This window comes from Megalops cyprinoides, chromosome 13, assembly GCF_013368585.1.
Source record: "Megalops cyprinoides isolate fMegCyp1 chromosome 13, fMegCyp1.pri, whole genome shotgun sequence".
NCBI lineage: Eukaryota > Metazoa > Chordata > Actinopteri > Elopiformes > Megalopidae > Megalops > Megalops cyprinoides.
This window is the reverse complement of record NC_050595.1, coordinates 21259409-21278048: the sequence shown is the minus strand read 5'-3', so window position 1 is coordinate 21278048 and position 18640 is coordinate 21259409. Positions and strand designations below refer to the sequence as shown.

Below are 18640 nucleotides of genomic sequence, written 5' to 3'. Positions count from 1 at the left end.
CCTGTACGGCTTAGAGAGCAACACTCGCAATTCACCTCCATTGGCTGGAGTGAAACCTGCTCTAACAAATCACATGTCCTGTTGATTATGGTGTAAACCATGTGACATCTGTCTAACTTTGGGCCGGTGAGATTGGTGCAGAGTGCCTTGGCTTTAACCACCCATGCAGCAGTGTGGTGTAGTAGTAAGGAACAGGGCTTATAATCCAAAGGTTGCCTGTTCAGTTCCTTGGTGGGGCACTGCTGTTGTACCCCTGGGCAAGGTAATTATCCTCAATTGCCTCAGTAAGTGTCCAGCTGTATAAATAGATAACTTTAAAAATCGTGGACTATGTAAGTTGCCTGCGATACAATAGGGGCAAGTTGCTGTTTTGAACAGTAGCAGGCCAAATAACATTGTGCATTACTGGCATTTGCCACACAAATGACCCCTTCCTCCCACAGAGAGCAAATCTGATAACTGATCTGATAGCTTGTGCATGCGTATTTGTTTCAGTCAATAGTGGTTTCTGTGCACTCATGTGATAGTTGCACCAGGGTTCATTTATGTATTGTAAATTCAGCTCTGTTAAACCACACTATATGAAGTTTATCTGTGTGTGCGTATGTGTGTGTGTCTGCATGTGTGGGTGTGTGTGTGCATGCATGTGTGCATGCATCTGTGTGTGTGTGTGTGTGTGTGTGTGTGGTAACTGTGATAAGATCTGCTCAGTAGGGGTGTGTTGCTGTTTGAAAGAGTGCATTGAGGCAGGAGGAGAGCTTGTTGAAGTGGTGTGTGTGTGTGTGTGTGTGTGTGTGTGTGTGTGTGTGTGTGTGTGTGTGTGTGTGTGCGCGACTCACTCTGTGCTCCTCGAAGCTCAGGAACATTTCACCCTGGCTCACGCTCCTCTCTGCTGAAGGAAAAGAAAGCGTGGAGTGTGTGGGCGCCTCTCATCTGCCATTAACGCCGGCTGTCGGAAGGGAAGGCTGGTGTGTGCACCATGCCTCTGAAACACCGAGTGAAACACATCTCTCTCTCTCTCCCACCCTCTCTCTCTCTCTCTCTCTTTCTCTCTCACGCTCTCTCTCTCCCAGGACTTTTTTTCCCTGGGAGCAGAGTGTGGCGAGAAGCTGAACGCAACGAGGAGACGCTGAAAGCCGAGGAAGAGAAGAAGAGGGGCTGGATATCGCTGGTCCAGCTGAGAGGAGATCACTGCTTCGAGTGCTGGGTGAGACCTCGTTCTGAGCACATTAAAAGAACCAGCTCCCTGTAGCTGAATCCATTTTCGATGTTCCTGCACATTTGGCATCACTTGCAGCGCTGTGGCTGAGGTGGAGGCTTTTATGAAATTTTGATGCTTTTCATATTGTGAGGTTATTCTCTTTTGCAGAACTGAAGCGAATAATAAATATTAGGACCCTTCAGTGACAGGGGCAGGAGGCTCTCCCAGCTGTGTCTGAGCACAGTTTGCAGCGGCTGCCCTGTAAGAACTTTTAAAGGCCTTAATTTATCAGTCCTGGGAGCGCAACGTTTGCAGTGTTTCTCGTACTTTAAGCTCTGCGCTGATCTCAGCTGCAGCCTGGGGTGCACATTTTTGTAGCTTTCATAAACCTGTTTATGGTAGCTCTGCAAAACCGTTTGGGGGAAAAAAGGGGTGTCATTTGACGATATCTGAAATAACAATCAGCCAGTTGAGTGCTGTTGGATCCACTTGGAAGGTGTCTGCTTATTTTGTACAGCCTAAAACTGGACACTGAAATGAGTGATCATCGGTAACAAACAAATAAGTTCATTCCAAATGTAAAGACAATATGGCAAGAACAGCAAAAGTGTGCAAATGGCAAACTTTATGATCGATAATCAAATCATTTTTATTCTGTGACGTACTGAAGGCACTTTGTATTCAGTACAGCATGTCATTCCGTAAGGCTTGTCTGGTGCGTCTGCTGCTTAATGCATGTGGCAGAGAAGTTCCGGCATCGTTGCCCCATTCTTTAATCAGAGCAGGGCGTGAGAGGGGCGGTGTTCGCGACTACATTCCAAATGTCTCTCCGATCTGCTCGCGAAGAATGCGCTGTGCTTTTTTTTTTTTTCTGCGACGTTCGTTAGAGCACGCTCGGCCGGCCCGCCGGACCGCACCGTCCCGCACGCTCCTGGTCGCGGTGATTCATGGCTCCGCGGAGCCCCACCGCTGAGCCGGGGATTCCAGCGGCCCCTCGCGAGACCTGGAGGCAGGATGCAGAATGTCGAGCCCGCCTGGATAATGATCTCGCTGGACGCTCTGCCCCGGAACGTGTGCCGGCCGTACGTCTCTGCTGTGCCCTCGGTGTCGCGCCGAATACGCCGCTGAACTGTCAGCGAGCGGAGGGGTGCGTTATTATTACGATTCGCTCATATGGCGGACACTCCTCTCCAGAGTGTCTCACAAAGTGAGTGTATGCAAGACACGAGTAATGTATATCACAAGAGATACAAGAACAAGTCGAGCATATCAAGCCAAAACAACTGTGGCGATATAAGCGTGCAGTCGTTTCTGAAATGACCATAAAGAGACCTTTTCCTATTCTCAATTTGTAGAACGTGCCAAAGAGAGAACCGTAACAGCTGTGTCAGCTTTCATGCGCAAATCTGTAATACAATGTCAGGTTTCAGTCCAGAAAAGGGGCGCTGGGGTAGCTCAGGAGCTACGTTTAGGATACGTTCTGAGTCTGAATTCATACTGCCATCTAAGCGCAAGCTGGAGTTATTTTGCCATCCCACTGCCCAAACCATAAGTGTGTGCATGTGTCTTTCATTTATACATCCCCTGCATTAATCAGCTTTCACTCCCTCCCAGTTATCTGTGGTTTTGGGACCGGGGCCCCGATCCAGCGGAATGCGAGAGTGTCCCTACGGGGTCATCCAGCCATCAGGTCCAAGCACTGAGCCTCAACCCTAAAAACCTCCTGCTGCCACAGGTCCAGGAGCCAGACCGCAGTGCCTCACGTTTGATGCTGAATAGGTTCCCCAGGATTTGAGAAATATTTAAGATAAATAAAGAAAATCAAACAAAAATGTGTTCCAAAATATTAGCTCCTCATTCTGCTTTCCTGCAATTACACAGAACGGCCTGTGTCGGCTGTAAATAGGCCTCTCTCAATCCTGCCAAATAAAACCGTCTATTAGATTTGAAGCTGCACAGTTTAACTGTATTAAGCAGGCTGTTAATACGCAGCAATGACTTCCAAACCAGAGAGCCCAGGGATTCGGGCCCAGGGTCTGGCACAGGCCTCCACACCGCATGCACTTTATAAATACCGAGCGCCACGGCTTCCTCTATGACTTCGGGGTAAGGTTACAAAGGGAATATTTATTAAATCAGATTTTAATACTTAAATTCACAGCCCGGCATCCTCATAGTTATGTTTCAACTTGAATGCCTTAGGGGGTATTAGAATGGAGCATTATCTGGCGAGACGCATGCCAGCTGAATGTATTTTTGTGCGCCTCTCTCAATGCTCGGAAAATCTTTCGCTGATAGCCATCTGTCTAATTCAGACTTTTTTTTTTAATCTTTATCCAGAAATATATTCTGTGATTTAGAGGTGGCTGAGTTTCCTTTTTCCAACCTTCAAATCGGTCAGAGTAGTCAAACAATATTAAAACACCTTTTAAAAGCTTTCAGAAGAAATCTAGAGAGATAGTCTTTGCTTACGCCCACCTCCTAACACACACAAAGCACACATTAATATTCTCCTCTCAGTAACTAACCACACTGAATGTTAGATAATGAACTGGACAGATTCTTCTCTGTTTTGTCAAGATAACGTGCACTTATCACAGAATCACGTTTTTTCAACCTTTTCAACCTTCATTGTAAGGTCTTACTTAAAGTTGTTCATCAAATATTTCATAATGATAAATAATGTAAATGACCTTTGTTTTGTTGTACAGTCCAAAATCTTATAGAGTAAGTCAGGAAAATGGCAGCTAGAGTCACACATGTGTGATTCATTGTCTCCTGAAATTCACACCCTTCCAAACCTACTACTACTACTACTGCTACTTCTACTGCTACTAATAATAGTGGGACTGTTTGCATCCTTGCTTCATGACTGAATGTTCATTTCTCTCATGGTAAAGAGATGGGGGCAACAATTAGCAGTTCCACAGCCGCCAGTCTTGTGCAAATATTCTAACCTTGCTCTAGTCTCATTTCAAATGTCACTGTATTGATGGTACAGTTGAGCATGCCAAATAAAGTTTTTTAAATTAATGAGTTAATATTCAACTACTAATGAAATCCTTGCTTAAAATTATGTCTTTGACATGAACCTGCTGTAGGATACGTTACTGTTTGCAAAATCCAACAAGCTCTATCCTGTTCAGGGTGTCACTATACGGTCCCCATGGTACGGTCACTGCCGGTGAGATTAGCTGAGCAGTATCATCTTTGTGGCATCAATTTTAAGATCCTGTCAATTGCTGCCGGTGGTAACAGATATAAAAGATACCAGTGATATTATGGACGTTGTACAGATATCAAATAAGAAGGTTTCCAAAGAGCATGGTTGGTTAGTGCATTGGTAAACATGGACACTGACCTTTCAACCTATCCTTGACTCTGACCTCTGGCTGTAAGCATTGGCCCATTCAGCACAAAGGCTGCTGAGCAGAGCGGCTTATGGATAGACAGGCACTTCCCCGTCCCACTTCCTCCTGACTCCTTTGCCCTTCCTGTGCAAGCCATCAGCGGAGGTGTCCTTCCCCCTTTGGCCCTGGCTATCCTGAGAATCAGCTGTAAGATCCTGGGCCTGGAGCAGCAGACTAAATCTCCATCTAATCCTCTTTCCCTGGCCGATCCTCTTCTCTGCCTGTTCAGGGTCTTTGGTGTCCACTTTGACCTCACAGGGTCATTAATGCTGTGCAGAGAGAATGCAGGGGTACTGACGGGGCAGGCACAACCATGTTGGCCCCCTGAACGTTGAAATCATTTACAGTTTGGAACTTACGGCTTTCAAGACAAAACCAGTTAGCTCTTTTTCTACTGTAACACACGTGAGTCATAGGTTTGGGTAAGGGCTGTTTGTGCCTCTCTGGAGTGCGCTGAGGAGTTGTTATCATTAAGCAGTGCTAGGATCAAAGCTGTTTTGTCTCCGTCTCCCTGCGTCTGATCTGAAACAATGTCATCTAAAGTGCTTCGCTTGCTGAAGTGGGACTGCGGACTAGTGTTTTTGCGATGCTTTTCTAAGCGGGTGACAGCAAATCCCTGCCTTTGATGAGAACACAAACATTTGCATTGAATTTATTTAGTAAATTTCCATTAAGACCACTTGTATAAGGCTTCCCATCTGGTCTGTGATGGAGTAGCCACTTTTAGGTTTAAGTGTCATATGTGTAGAGTGTCACGAGTCAAGCTTTTTTGAGAAAGAAGTGGACCTCATTTCATGATGCAGGTTCATCTCCTCACTGGCCCCTTCACATACCATCTCAAAGGACAAACACAAACTCGTTGCCACTCATCAATATACATTTAATTTTGTTGATATGCTCTAGGCACGGTCATTCTCTTCTGCTTAGGCTTTGAACATTTACAAAAAGCAGTACCCTTATTAGCTGAAATGCAAAGTGTCTGTGGTTTTTACAATACACAGACATGGGGAACTACCTACACATCTTGAAATGATATTTTCAATTGAAACGATAGAAGAACACAATATAGGTACATGCTGATAATTTATCAGATGTTTAGCTTTATCATATATCGAGTTGCATATGAAAGTTGTATATAATGTATATATACACTGGAGGGGCAAATCTATTTATTCTACAGAACTCAAACCAGACGGGGGGATGGCACAGCAGGGTAGAAATTGTGTGGGAACAATAGGGGGTGGTGTATAAGACACCTCTGACTAATATTGAATGTGTACTATTTTTTTTCCCTCAACCCAGCGGAAATGAACCCTTGGTGTGAGGCACGCTGTTAGTTTGTGTCCATGCAGGTGGTGAGCTCAGCACCTGCACTTCACAGAGTGGTGGGCTGGAGGGCTACAAACCTCACACGTGGTTGGACTCTGTCACTTCCTTTCGGCTTTGGCTTCCCCTGTTTAGAGGTGTTAAGATGTGATGATTTATTTAGAATATAATGTTTGTCCGTTTACACAGTCATGTATTTAGGATCGGGGGGGGGTTTATTTTCAGTATAGGCCGAGACTGAGAAACTGCAAAAGCACTGACTTACTGCGGTCGAGGGAGTGAGGAGAAGCTTTGTGGGGGGCGGGGGGCATCAGAGGAGTGATGTAGAAACTTTTTTATGGAGTTTATCTAGGGTGATATTTCATGAGCGCGCGCTGGCTGCATCTCTGCAAGTGTGGCTTCTGAGGTCGACTCGCAAATGAGTGTGGTGTCGCAGGGAGTGTGAGAATGAGTCACTCTGCACCTGCGTGCTGGGGGGGGCTTCTTCTGGCTTCTCACCACCCGAGCCTTCACCCTGGATGAGGCGTGCGAGCAAAACAGCTTACAGCGCGTCTCTGGCATTACAGCCACCCAGGTTTCACGGCCTGCTGTTTTGCACGCGGGAATGGCGGAGTTTCGCTCACGAGCCCATTCCACGTCAAACTGTCGCTGTTACGGGTTACAGGAAGGTGTTTGTCGAAGACTTCCTATGTCGGGAAACCAGTCTGGCTGAGAGAGAAGGAAAACAGCTGTGGGAGACTTGTACTCCTCTCCCCTGCTCTGATCCTGTCAGTGTGCAAGGCTGGTGAAGCTTGCAGGAAGAAAAAGCTGAAAAACAAAACGAAACAAAACGAAACAAAACGAAACGAAACAAACAGAAAAAAGCTGTAAAATTTACAGTTTAGAAATGAATAATTTTAAATACCTACATTTACAGATGTTTAGTCTGGGTGTGAAACATGCCACACTGCTGCAATCTGGATCACGTAGTCAGGATGATTTTCCCTACCCTGTCTATTCTAAGTATAATTATTTAAGTTATAGTTATTGTTTAAGTTGAGTGCCAACTAGTCCAGCTCATTTTTACAGTAATTTTTTATAGCACACAATATACATGATATGCTTATAGTGCTTCTGCAGTATGCCGAGAAGTAATCACACTATATTAGTGTCTTAATTTGCTGGTAGCTAAACTACAACTGATTCTGAATGTCATGTGCAAGTGTTTATAGTATCAATACTATATACACTATACTTTTATAGTAATAGTTTTACACTCTGTGAAAATTGCTAATGCATCTAAAGTATCTTTAGATATTTGATTTTTCTAGTTTTTGTTGCTGGTGTAATCTATCTATGGTAAATGACAAAAGGCTCCATGACTTAATTTACAGTAATACATTTTAGATTTCATTCAGGATAGTCTATTTCTGTGCTAGCTTTAATTTTGAGGATTTTTCTGAAGCAGCAAAACCTGCTTTTAAAGTGTTGTTAATGTTTACTACCTGTATAGCTTCGTTATTGCAGATACCTCATAAAATAGAACTAGGTGTTCCTTAAGAAAAATTATTTTTAAATATCAGTTTTGCAACTCAATTATAGCACTGACCTCCACCAGTGATAAGGGTACCGGAAATTGCTTGTTTTTTTTGTTTTTTTTTTTGAGAATAGCTTGTTGGCCTGTTTTGTGGTTAATGCAGTACCTTTGGGAGTACACTTCGTAAACTGACATTTATACTACAAGGTGTTGACACCACCCTGAACATATACATGCATAGAATGTGTTCCTCCTCAAATGTACTTTGTCCTTTGTTCTTTTTTCCATTTGTGGCACTTCTTTTTTACTGTGACACTGTTAGCACTAAATGACTATCGGTGCTTTTGCACATAAGAGCATAAACTATTTCTTTATCACATTCTGCGGATAATTTTTTAGAAGTGGTGCAGATTTGGCAGGCAGCTCAAAAAAAGATAATAAGCTTGTTTCTCAGTCATATTGAAAATAGATCATTCATGATTGAAAACTGTGGAGGATAATGTCAAAGAAACTGAAAAATGGCAATTGAATTGGGACAGTGAGGGGATATTTATTGATTTAGTTTTTTGTCCAGTATTGAAAGTAAATGTTCAGTAAATTTGATACACAGATATCATTAATAAATCTGTTAACTCTCTAGCCTAAAATGCTTAAAATTTCTTCCAAAAAATGATTATGAAATTGATATATGTTGGTATGTTGATTAATGAAGACTTTATTAATACACACACCCATATGAATACATAATATATACAGATACTCAAGTATTATTTAGAGGTGCGTCACCTAAAGTGCATTGCCAAACTAGAGGGCTGTATGGAACTAAAGGGGATCAGTTATGCTTAGCATGCCTTCTGTGTGCATGAGAGTTGTTTGCTTAATAGATGCAATAAGCCAGAATAAAGGCTTGGCCTTAAGAATGCCAAGAGAACTCCCACAACCCAGTCCTCAGGTCAGAATCTTCAACCGCACTGAAAGGTCCCCTCCAACTTTAAAAGGAAGACATTATTTTGCTGAAAGGACAGAATATCAATGAGAAGGGAAAAATAAATCTAAAGAATACATTATAATTTAATTTACCAGATCAAAAGATTTGATGAGTCTATAAAATGCGCTCCCGGCATTATTCTCTATTCAGTTGAAATATCTGTGTGATCCGCAATTATAGCCAGATTTCCAGTTAGCCTGATATGAGTTCAAGCTTTGGTGCCTCGGTTGAGTGTTCATTTCTCTTTGCAGCAGCTTTTTGTGATGAAACATTTACAATAACTAGAGGCTAATGCTGGGGATGAACAGAAGGTTAATCCTCAAACGTTCCTTTGTGCATTCAGCCAATCAAACACGGAACGTGCTGAGAGGTAAACCCAGCCGCCCAATGAACACGCAAGACAATAGACAGAGAAGTGCCTGCGGCTTGTTTTTGGGGATCTTTTGTTTATCATCTATGACTGTCATTGCTTATGCTAAACATATGCTGCACTGGCTAAATAACATGCTGAATCAGAAAGATGGTGATTTGAGACTAAAGCGATAGCCACGCTATGGAGAGTGGTGCTGGGGAATCTTTAAGCCACTTTTGGCATTTAAACATGTTATTGTGGCTTTTCAGCAACACGCCTCTGTATCTCTTCATTTCATAGTTTATTAATCCACTGAGTAATTGATTTATTATTAGCCGTACATTTCTTTCAGTTGTACCTGTGTTAAGGTTATATAATATGAACAGTGTATAATACAGTGGAGCAGCAGTATGGCTTAGTAGTTGGGAGCAGGGCTCATAACCCAGGTTACTGGTTCATTTCTCAGGTGGAGCAATGCTTTTGTGCACTTATGCACTACTTAACCCAAAATTTGTTTAGAAAATGATAAGATATGTAAATCATTCTGATAAAAATGTCTGTGAAGGAATGTATGTAACAACTAATCTAACGTTAGGTCAACGGAAGATCAGGAATGCCACAACAGAATATCAGAGATTCAGGTTTTTTCATTGAATATGCAAATGTGTGGTTGTGTGTGTGTGTGTGTGTGTGTGTATTCGAAATTGGATGGTCTTGTTGCAGCCCCAGCAGGAAATTAGCCTCTAATAACAGGCTGGAGGCCTCCCACAGCTGGAGGAAGACCATTCTTGCACACTCGTTTTTTTTCAGTCATTAGAATCCATTCAGTTAAGGGAAGGGGTTATTTCCCATAATCCTGTGAAACCCCCCGCCTCTGGCATTGATAGGCCCTGCAGGAAAAGAGCTCACTTTGTCCCCTTTTCTAAGACTGACCTATTTCTTCTGGGTCCATGTTCCCAAACTGACCTACTTGGGACATGAGTTCGAACTCTCCTTTGGTTAGCAAGGGTCAGGCTTCCCCATCCCTGAGCTCTAGTGGTATGGTCCTTGGAGTTTTTTTTTAACCATACAATAAACTGTTACGTATCAGAAGTGCATCCATAAGATGTTTGGTGATGGACATACATTGTCAGTTACCCTTTACATGCTGACTAATTTTTGAACAGGGCACTGACACTTAAATATGTATAACTGTAGAGGAACTGATCTCTGCGACTCATGAAGAGCTAATTCTGATCCTCATTTGTCAGCACCCCACACCCTATCTCCACACTATTTTCCACTTTTTTGATAGACTGAAGTGCACTGATACCAACAACCTGCTGTAAAATTAGCTATCAGAGATAGAAACGTGTCTTTGTCTTATGCTCTAGTGTGTAAGCCCTTGAGAAAAAGATTTGCCAGGGACCCATGATGTGGATTTTTGGGTCCTGACAACTTTAGTTTGGCATTCATCTTCTCTTGTTTTTCTTTCCTTTCTTTCTCAGTTTTCTTTCTCTCTCTCTCTCTCCCTTTCTTTCTCCCTTTCTCTGTCTCTTGATATTTGTTAGATCCATGCTTGATACAAAGTCGGCACAACCTTATGTCTAATAGCCACTGCATTACCAGCATGACTGTCATCTAACCAATATGTTGCACAGTGAGCTCTGTGTGTCCGGGATTGGACCACATTATTTCTCTGGTGATCCTCATTAAATGCACAGGTAGCGTTACATGCTGTAGCCAACCACTGCATCTTATTCTGTAACAGCTAGGGCCAAAAGAGGCAGGGACATAGCATAGCTCTGGTATAGCTCATTCTCTTGAATGGGGTTAGCTCCACCATCGTGTGTGGTATAGACAGAGGCACTGGATACCGGGCACATCTCCACTCAACTGGGCCACTTAATCGATGTACAGAAAGACAATACTGAGGCACACAGCAGCAAGCAGATGCATCATATCAGTGTTTGCACTGAGGGATTTGTGTTAAGGCAATACGACTTGATAAGGACGAATGATTTGCTCTGCCTGAATGGAGGGAGCACCAAGGACAAAGAAATATCAAATTTAACAGGGCATCTTGTCTTTCAATTTGCTGGGCATGACATCACCCTGCCTTTGTTAACCACGCTGGCGGCATTCAGGAAGGGAAAATATTATACTGTCTCATTTTAAGGGCGATGCAATTATAAAATCACATTGCTGTGGGGAAACTAATTACAGAAGCAGGTTGTTGTCGAATTTTACTGCTGTGCATACAAGCTATGAACATGTGAAATTGCAGACAGTAAGGCCTGAATGGAAATGTAAGAATACAGTTCAAAAATGTCACTCACATGACTAAGATGAAGGACAGGATTGATATTAAAAAGTCTGTCACTTTCTTAAGGCTATTGTAATGCTTCTCTAATCCACTTTTGAAATGATTCCCTATCACCCAAACGGGAGATGTTATGGCAGGCCTGTCTCTGTTTTCAAAGGATAGGTCTTGTGTTTTTGCGCTCCTTGAAAAACAGCTAATATTTGAAAAGCCAGACTAAAAAGATAAATATTTCCGGAATGTTGGAGAGGAATGCATGTTTCTCTGTGCCATGTAGCACCAGTGTAAACCTGGATTTTCAGCGGCAGATCTGTTTCTCTCTTGGCTGAAAGAATGTTCTTTTGCCACTGTCACTGCCACTGCCAAAAGGGCTGCTTGGGCAGGAGGATAACACCCAGGGAAAGTGCTTGGTTAGACGCACAAATTATTTATAATCATGATATTACAAGTCAATTAGCATTGGAAGGACCTGCTTGGTACCTCTGAGTTAACACTTTGCCTGGCCTTTTTACATATATGCATGTTTTTATCTGGAAATAAATTAAATCATTTCAAGTTCCAGTTATGTTTTCAAGTTAAAAATAATTTACAGTAAAGTACTGATCTTTTTTTCATAGGGAGTGGCCCAAGGTGCCCTTTAAGCCGTGTAAACATAACACTTTCAGTCTGTGATAAACCACCAGCATTCCTCTTTTCTCTCTTTTCTGTTAGCCAGTCATGGCAGCAGAAGGCATACAGTGTCTTTTTTTTCCCCTGGAGAGATTCTCTCCTCTGCGTCAGAGTTAGTGTGATGAGACAGCCAGCTGCCCACGGCCATCCATTCCCAACCCCCCCGCCCCCTGTCCCCCGCCCCCACCACCCCATCTCTCCCTGCCTGCGATGAGCCTCTGACACGCTTTGCTGATGCAGGTGAAATATTAGACTGGAGTTCACTGGTATCTCAGCTGTTCTCCCGGCATCCAGCTCTCCTACCAGAGGAGCCAGCAATGCTCTCTCTCTCTCTCTCTCTCTCTCTCTCTCTCTCTCTCCCATCTTCATCGCCCCCATCCCCTCCTGATCCCTGTCACCCTCCCAGCTGCCACCACGGTTCACCCGGGCGGAGTGGAGTCCAGTGGGCCACCAGGGCCCCCTGGCCTTGTGTCACACCGAGCCCCTCTGAGAGCAAGCAGCCGGCACCTGGGCTTCTGTCAGGGCGAGAGGGTTATTGGGGAACAGTTGCTCCAGAAAGATTCCTGGAGCGGCAGAAAGAACCTTAGAGTTAGTCACTGTGTGCAGCGCCCACGTACTTGAACTGTGCATATCTGTTCCCCGGTGTGAGGCTGGAACGATAGATTTTCATGCACAAATAAATAAGAAAAATGCCAGTGAATTACATATGTGTGTTCGTGTGAGGAGGGGCTAGCACACTGGGCAATCTACATAACCGGTGTTATTTATACTGTAATCTGGCTTTGAATAATGTAAAATTATCACCCTCTCTCTCTGTTTCTTTCTCTTATCTGTGTGCCTACAAATGTGTCATGCATTCTTACTTATGATGATTACCTTTTCAACACATTTTTTCCCTTTTTCCATTCCCCATGTATTTTGGAGCTGTTAACAGAGGTGATCAGAAATGAAAGCATGTCAGGAAATGACAGTTCAGTAGCATGAAAGAAGTGTGATTTAAAAAAAAAAAAAACAGTTATTCTCTTTACAAATTTTACATTTCTCAGTGCTGAGATCAGTGTTGGTGTGATTATGTGTGAAACCATCAAAAGCGATGAGTGGCAGTAGTAGTAGCACGTCTCATACTGTTTTTGAGTTATTGTTTTAGAGTTGAAAACTAACAGGTCATGACGAAAAGGTCACTGGATCTTAATGTAGCATAATCAGAACTGACTGAGCAAACCGCATTAGAACAGTGGTTTCTCTGTGTCTTGCACTACAGACCCAAATGACAAGACAAATTAAAAAATTATGAAACGCTTATTAACCAGAAAATACAAAGTGGATATTTTTTCATGTTAAGTGGTCATCCTCTGGTCCCACATAATGAAAACATTTGATTTGTAACAGGGTTTAGCAGTAATAAAATGGCATGCCAGGCTTCTGGTTGCCAAATGCAATATTTTTATGGATATTCTTATTTTTTAGTGGAACACAAAGAAATGGTCTAGTTCTGTTACCAGTTCCTGTTTATTAATTTTAGTATTGTCACCTTAGTATAATGCAGTATGCTCATGGCTTTTGCTGGACCCAAATGGGTAATTCCAGAAGAAAGTGCTCTTCATTGGCATTTCATGGCAGTGTAGCATAGTGGTTAAGGAGCAGGACTTCAATCCCCGCTGGGACACTGCTGCTGTACCCTTGGGCAAGGTACTTAACCCACAATTGCCTCAGTAAATATCTGGCTGTATAAATGGATAACATTGTAAAGAACTGTAACCTATGTAAGTCGCTTTGGATAAAAGCGTCTGCCAAATGAATAAATGTAAATGTTCATTATTGAATGGAAGTGTGACGTTAATTTGCTGAATGTGAACTCAAACTTTGCTTGGAGTTGACGTACCTGTATGGAGGACAAGTTTCTGGAACCGTTACAACCTTGTGCTGTTCTCTCTAAGGTGTTTCAACCAAGAGAATTTCACACTCCAAATTCTGAGGTAAAACTTTTTAAAAATGGTGCAGTAGCAGAGGCAGATGAGGTTGTTTATGGGGGAAGTCAGCTACTGTATAATTATTACTATGAGTATTAGCTTGCTGTTTTCTTTTCTTTTTTTACCTATATCCTGGTAGCTTGCTACCTTTAAGTTGGCCTCAAAGTACTAATATATCCCTGGACAAACTGTACATATATCCTACCTACTTTTCTTATTTCACTAACCAGTTATTTTCTCCATTTAGCATGCCTCAATGCCTTCATAGCAGATCATTGCTGCTTGCTAAAAAAAACATTTTTTTCACCAAAACACATATTTTTTTCTAAGTTAGCACCTCCTTGTGCACTTGTCCAGCGTGTGTTTTAACCTTGTTTTGTTATAGGCATTCTCTCATAGCTATTGGTTGATGCTTCTCTATAGGAAACAGCTTTATTGAAGTAACTCTGACAATTAGCACATTAGGGTTTTCAGCTGTCATTTTATCAGTGGCTGTTGGCCTACTCATAAACTTACCTTGTGAAATCTCATGAAGTGCGAATCCTGAAGAAAGGTTTCCGACTCGCCAGAAACTGAATCACAGCTCAGAAGTCCCTGCATAAGCAATTATCTTTTAAGCATTTAAGCACCTCACAGACTTTAGGATCAGTAGAATTTGAATGCTAAATGTAGAAGACTCATAGCTGGTATTATCAGTGCTAAATTGGAGCTAAAATGTGTGGTTTTAGGCTTCAGGGCCTAGCCCAGAGCTCCCAACCTGTCCAGTTTGGTCTTTTAGGGGAATTTTAGGATGCTGCAGGTTTACATTCTGCAGCAGAAACAGGCTGACATGCAGGTAGGAGAAATATGATCCCTTTTTACACCACCTTTCAATGTTGTCACATATTAGGAAACTCTTATTAGGAAGCATCTTTGGTACTGGGTCGCAGTTCTGGTACAGACAGTTCTGGTACTGTTTGTCTATGCAGCTAGACAGAGGGACAAGGCCAACCTATGGTAACAGAGTGCAAAAAAATATTGATACCAGAGGCAATGATACCCCCATATTCATTCAATATAAATTTCAAGCTTAGTTCCTTTTAGTGTGTCAGTGTATTGGATGCTGTTAATTTCGAGGGGAATTCATTTGGTTTTCAGAAACATTCCTCTATGGTTAATGACTCATTTGAAAAGAAATTATTTCAGATGTGGGATTCATTAGTTTAATGAAATGTTCTGCTTTTAATCTAAATGGAATGTCTTAAGAATGTATCAGGAAGCATTGTAGTAGAAAAGACTCATGTTTTTTAGACCCATGTATTTTTAAATTTATTTAAGCTGTAGTTTCACTGAGAACAGGTTTTGTATCCTATTGCATGAACTCAGCCTCGCATCGAGGAGAAGTTTATATAACAGCACAGATATGTATTTTAAGAAGAAAGTTGTGACTCAGTCTTGGCTCCCCATAAGAGAAAAGGACATATCAGCCCTTTTTAAATTTTCCAGCTGCTTTATTCCTGTGGTTACTTCGGTGAAATCTCTGCATCCTCAGTCTGCTCGCTGGTCCCCTCACAAAGCATTGTTCTTCAGAACACAAAGGATTAAGTTGTGATTTTAAGATTCCAAAATTTAACAAAAGACCGGAGCCATTAAATGCAGAATAAATGGTTTGATCTCTGAACTCCGAACTCCATAATGGAATTAAATGGATGGTTGTGCTGTGCCAAATTGACTGTGGTTTTTTGGTAATTTCTTAAAATTGTAGCCTAGCCCTGCGCTGTGTTTTTTGTGTTTGAAGCCTTCGGCTGGATGAAGGATGCGGCCTGGACCACTGTCGCGTCATTTAGAAAAATCTGCGTGGTTCGGAGCTTAAAATACACTGTCGGCAGAGAAAAAAAAAAGTCTGCAAATAAGACAATGTCGTGTTAAAGTTACAAAGTGGGTCAGTTTTCCATGCAGGTTGACTTCACAGGCAACCCTAGTTTCGCTTTAATTTTCACACTTATGTCTATCAGATATTTCAGCTAGCCCCCCTCAAGCAGAATTTTGTTTTTTCATGGGTATCAGTGGACTTCTTAATTAGCTCTGTTGTATTCAGGTTTTTTTTCTGTCATGTTCAGAGTATTTTAAACAAAGTCAAACACTCTTCAATCTTTTGACATATGACATTAATACATCAGCTGTACAGGCTAGCTAGTGACAAGTAAAGTCTGCTTCGTTTAGTGGAATATAGTCTTTTTGTGTTTGGGAAAGCAGTTGTAGTGTGCAGTCACTGAGATGCCCTGTGTGCAGGTACATGAGGGACAAATGTACTTGGAGGGGATAGAAATGACATGAAACTATAAATGTTCCTTCAAGAGGTCTCTATTCACATATTCTCAATGGGGGCTTGGGAGGATTTGTGGGTAATTGCACATGCGTTTGAACCCCAGACAGCCGGCCAGTGTCAACCAGATGAAACCTCAGCTAGCTGCTGCCAGCATGAAGTGGGTCCCTGAGTGTGTGTGTGTGTGTGTGTGTGTGTGTGTGTGTGTGTGTGTGTGTAAGGAGGGGGAGAGGGGGAGTTATAGGGGCCTTTGGTGTTCTGTTGTGGGGACGAAACTCAGACACTGCATCAATGCTTAGAATCCAAATTTAAAAATGTGTTGTGAGAAGTATATGCCCTCATGTGCAGTCAATGTAGATCTTTCATGAAAGGGGGGAATTAAAACAGACAACTGCAATACAGGGAACCGTTAAGAAAGGACTTCAAACAGCAGGCAAACAATGCACACAATCAGCCCCATCTTCATGCACTCCTCTGGGAAGAGGTCTCTAGATCCATCCTGACTGTTTACCATCTCTACTTTTGCGATTTGTGCTACATCAAAAGGCCGACATGTGTTTAGTGAGGCTTGGGGGAGGGGGGATCTGCCCGTTTCTCCCAGAGTCCTCCTGGTTGTGTTGCTGGCGTGCTCTGCTGCTGCAGAATGGATGGCCATGCAAATGGAAAGGAGGCGAATCGCTCTGCAGGCGTTAGGGACGCTTCGACAAACCCGCAATGTTGTCATGCAAACGAAGGAGATGCAAACACCACCACGCGTCTCCTCACAGTCGTGGCGGATAGGGTTTAAAAAAAGGACAAAATGCAAATGGTGTTTCTCAGAAAAATGATATGAATTCATTAATGATTTGTCTCCTCCCCCCCTGAGAGAAACATTGTCTTTGATTTATAATGTTTCCTCTCTTCTTTTCTACTAAACATTCAGAGCTTTGGGCTGCATATGCATTTGATAATGGATTGCGCTCAGGATCAACAGTTCACCGAGGGTTCTTCTTAGAATGAAGAAATTAAAAATGCTAGATGAGAAATTTTTTTGCTTGGATATGCCAAGCACACACCATGTCAGAGACCCTGACAGGTCAAGATTTGTATGTTTTAAATGTTCGTCCCCACGCTGTCCCTTGGTTTCATACTCACAGAACTATCCATGGGCTTTTAACCATTCAAACAGTACTTCTGTATACATTTATGTACCTGGATGATGACATACCATAAGGACATACCAATATCCAGTCACCTAAACTGATATATTTTCTGGTTATTCAATGTGCAAATGTTACTAAGTCTGGTGAATACACATGAATCGATATAGGTGGATACACTTTTTATTTTACACAAGTTATTTTATTGAAAGGTTCAGTTAAAAAGTGCCAACTGCTCAGGTGGTATATCTTGTAAAATCTCATTCAGTTTGCACAGATATAATCCTTTACTCAGTTATGGTACCCCTTCTGCTGGACTGACTGGATTTTCCATTCCCTGCTCAGCCCCCTGTTCATCATAGCCTGATTAAAAGGTGGAACGCCTTATTAATCCGGCCATTCATGTAGGCACTGTATCACTTTGGTGTGTAACCCATACCAACATGGCTGCCCATGTGAATAATCCTTCACATTTAACCACATGCTCTTCTTATGTTTTCCATGCTCAGGCCATTATTATTACAGTATAAAATTGCCATCTAGATGCTTTGGTGGGAAGTCAAACTAAAGAAATAGGCTTTATTGTCCTTATGGACAAGTCTATTCAAATCACACACTGTATCCTGTATTCTTTCTTTTCCTCCACAATTTTCACCAGCTGAAGTCCACGTACTTTGCAGCGAGCGAATTTGGGATAAGGGATGTCATCCCCACATGAAATGGATATAACAGCGAGGAAAGGGTCATCGTTTTATCCTTGAGAAACTGAGAATCAGTTCATCGGATGTGCTGGAAACCTGACTGACGCAAATGGATTATTGGGAATAGGAGTGTCCCAGCAGTAATTATGTTACAGCCACCACACAAGACCAAGGGGTTTCAATTCAGCTTCCTCCATCTCATGGAGTTTTTTTTCCCTTGTTTCATTTCTCTTTCACCCCCCCCCCACACACACACACACCTTCCGCCATTACATCTACTCGCACAGACGTGTACCCTCACAAGAGCACAAGCAGGACAGTACCCAATGTGCCATTTCCGTAGAGTAGAAGGAGGCTGAGAGTGCAGACGCATGGCTCCTCTGCAGATGTTCAGTAATCAGAGAGCGGCCTGTGCTCGTTCCGATGCCGTCCTGTCTGCCAGGGCAACAACAGCTTTTGGCGTAATTCTTGTCAGTAATTAAGTCCTTAAGTCCACTGTTGTGTGAATGTGTCTCTCTGATGCTTGTATACTCACTTGTCTTGGGGGGGAGGAGCAAGAACCTTCAAACCCAGGCAATGCTTTAATGTAATGGTAGTACTTGTCATCCTTAATTTTGAGTCATGACTTTAGCTAAGCACATGTTGCTTTTTTCATCTTATACGACATATGGAGTTGAGAGGGGACTGAAACTGATAGAAAATGTTTTGTAAGACAGGAAGAGTAACACACACTTCTGTTCTTTCCTCAAAGTTAAGGACAA

At 42.5% G+C, this 18640-nt stretch overlaps 1 protein-coding gene across 8 annotated transcripts in view; it reads left to right on the top strand.

The window, feature by feature from the left end:
• The window catches only part of LOC118788418 (myocyte-specific enhancer factor 2A-like), a 108460-nt gene that overhangs the window by 16661 nt on the left and 73159 nt on the right, over positions 1 to 18640 (top strand). For all 8 annotated transcript variants that reach the window (XM_036544402.1, XM_036544406.1, XM_036544404.1 and 5 more), the window contains exon 2: positions 1074 to 1207. The gene's annotated coding sequence lies outside the window, so the exon portion shown is untranslated. The remainder of the gene's footprint in view (positions 1 to 1073; positions 1208 to 18640) is intronic.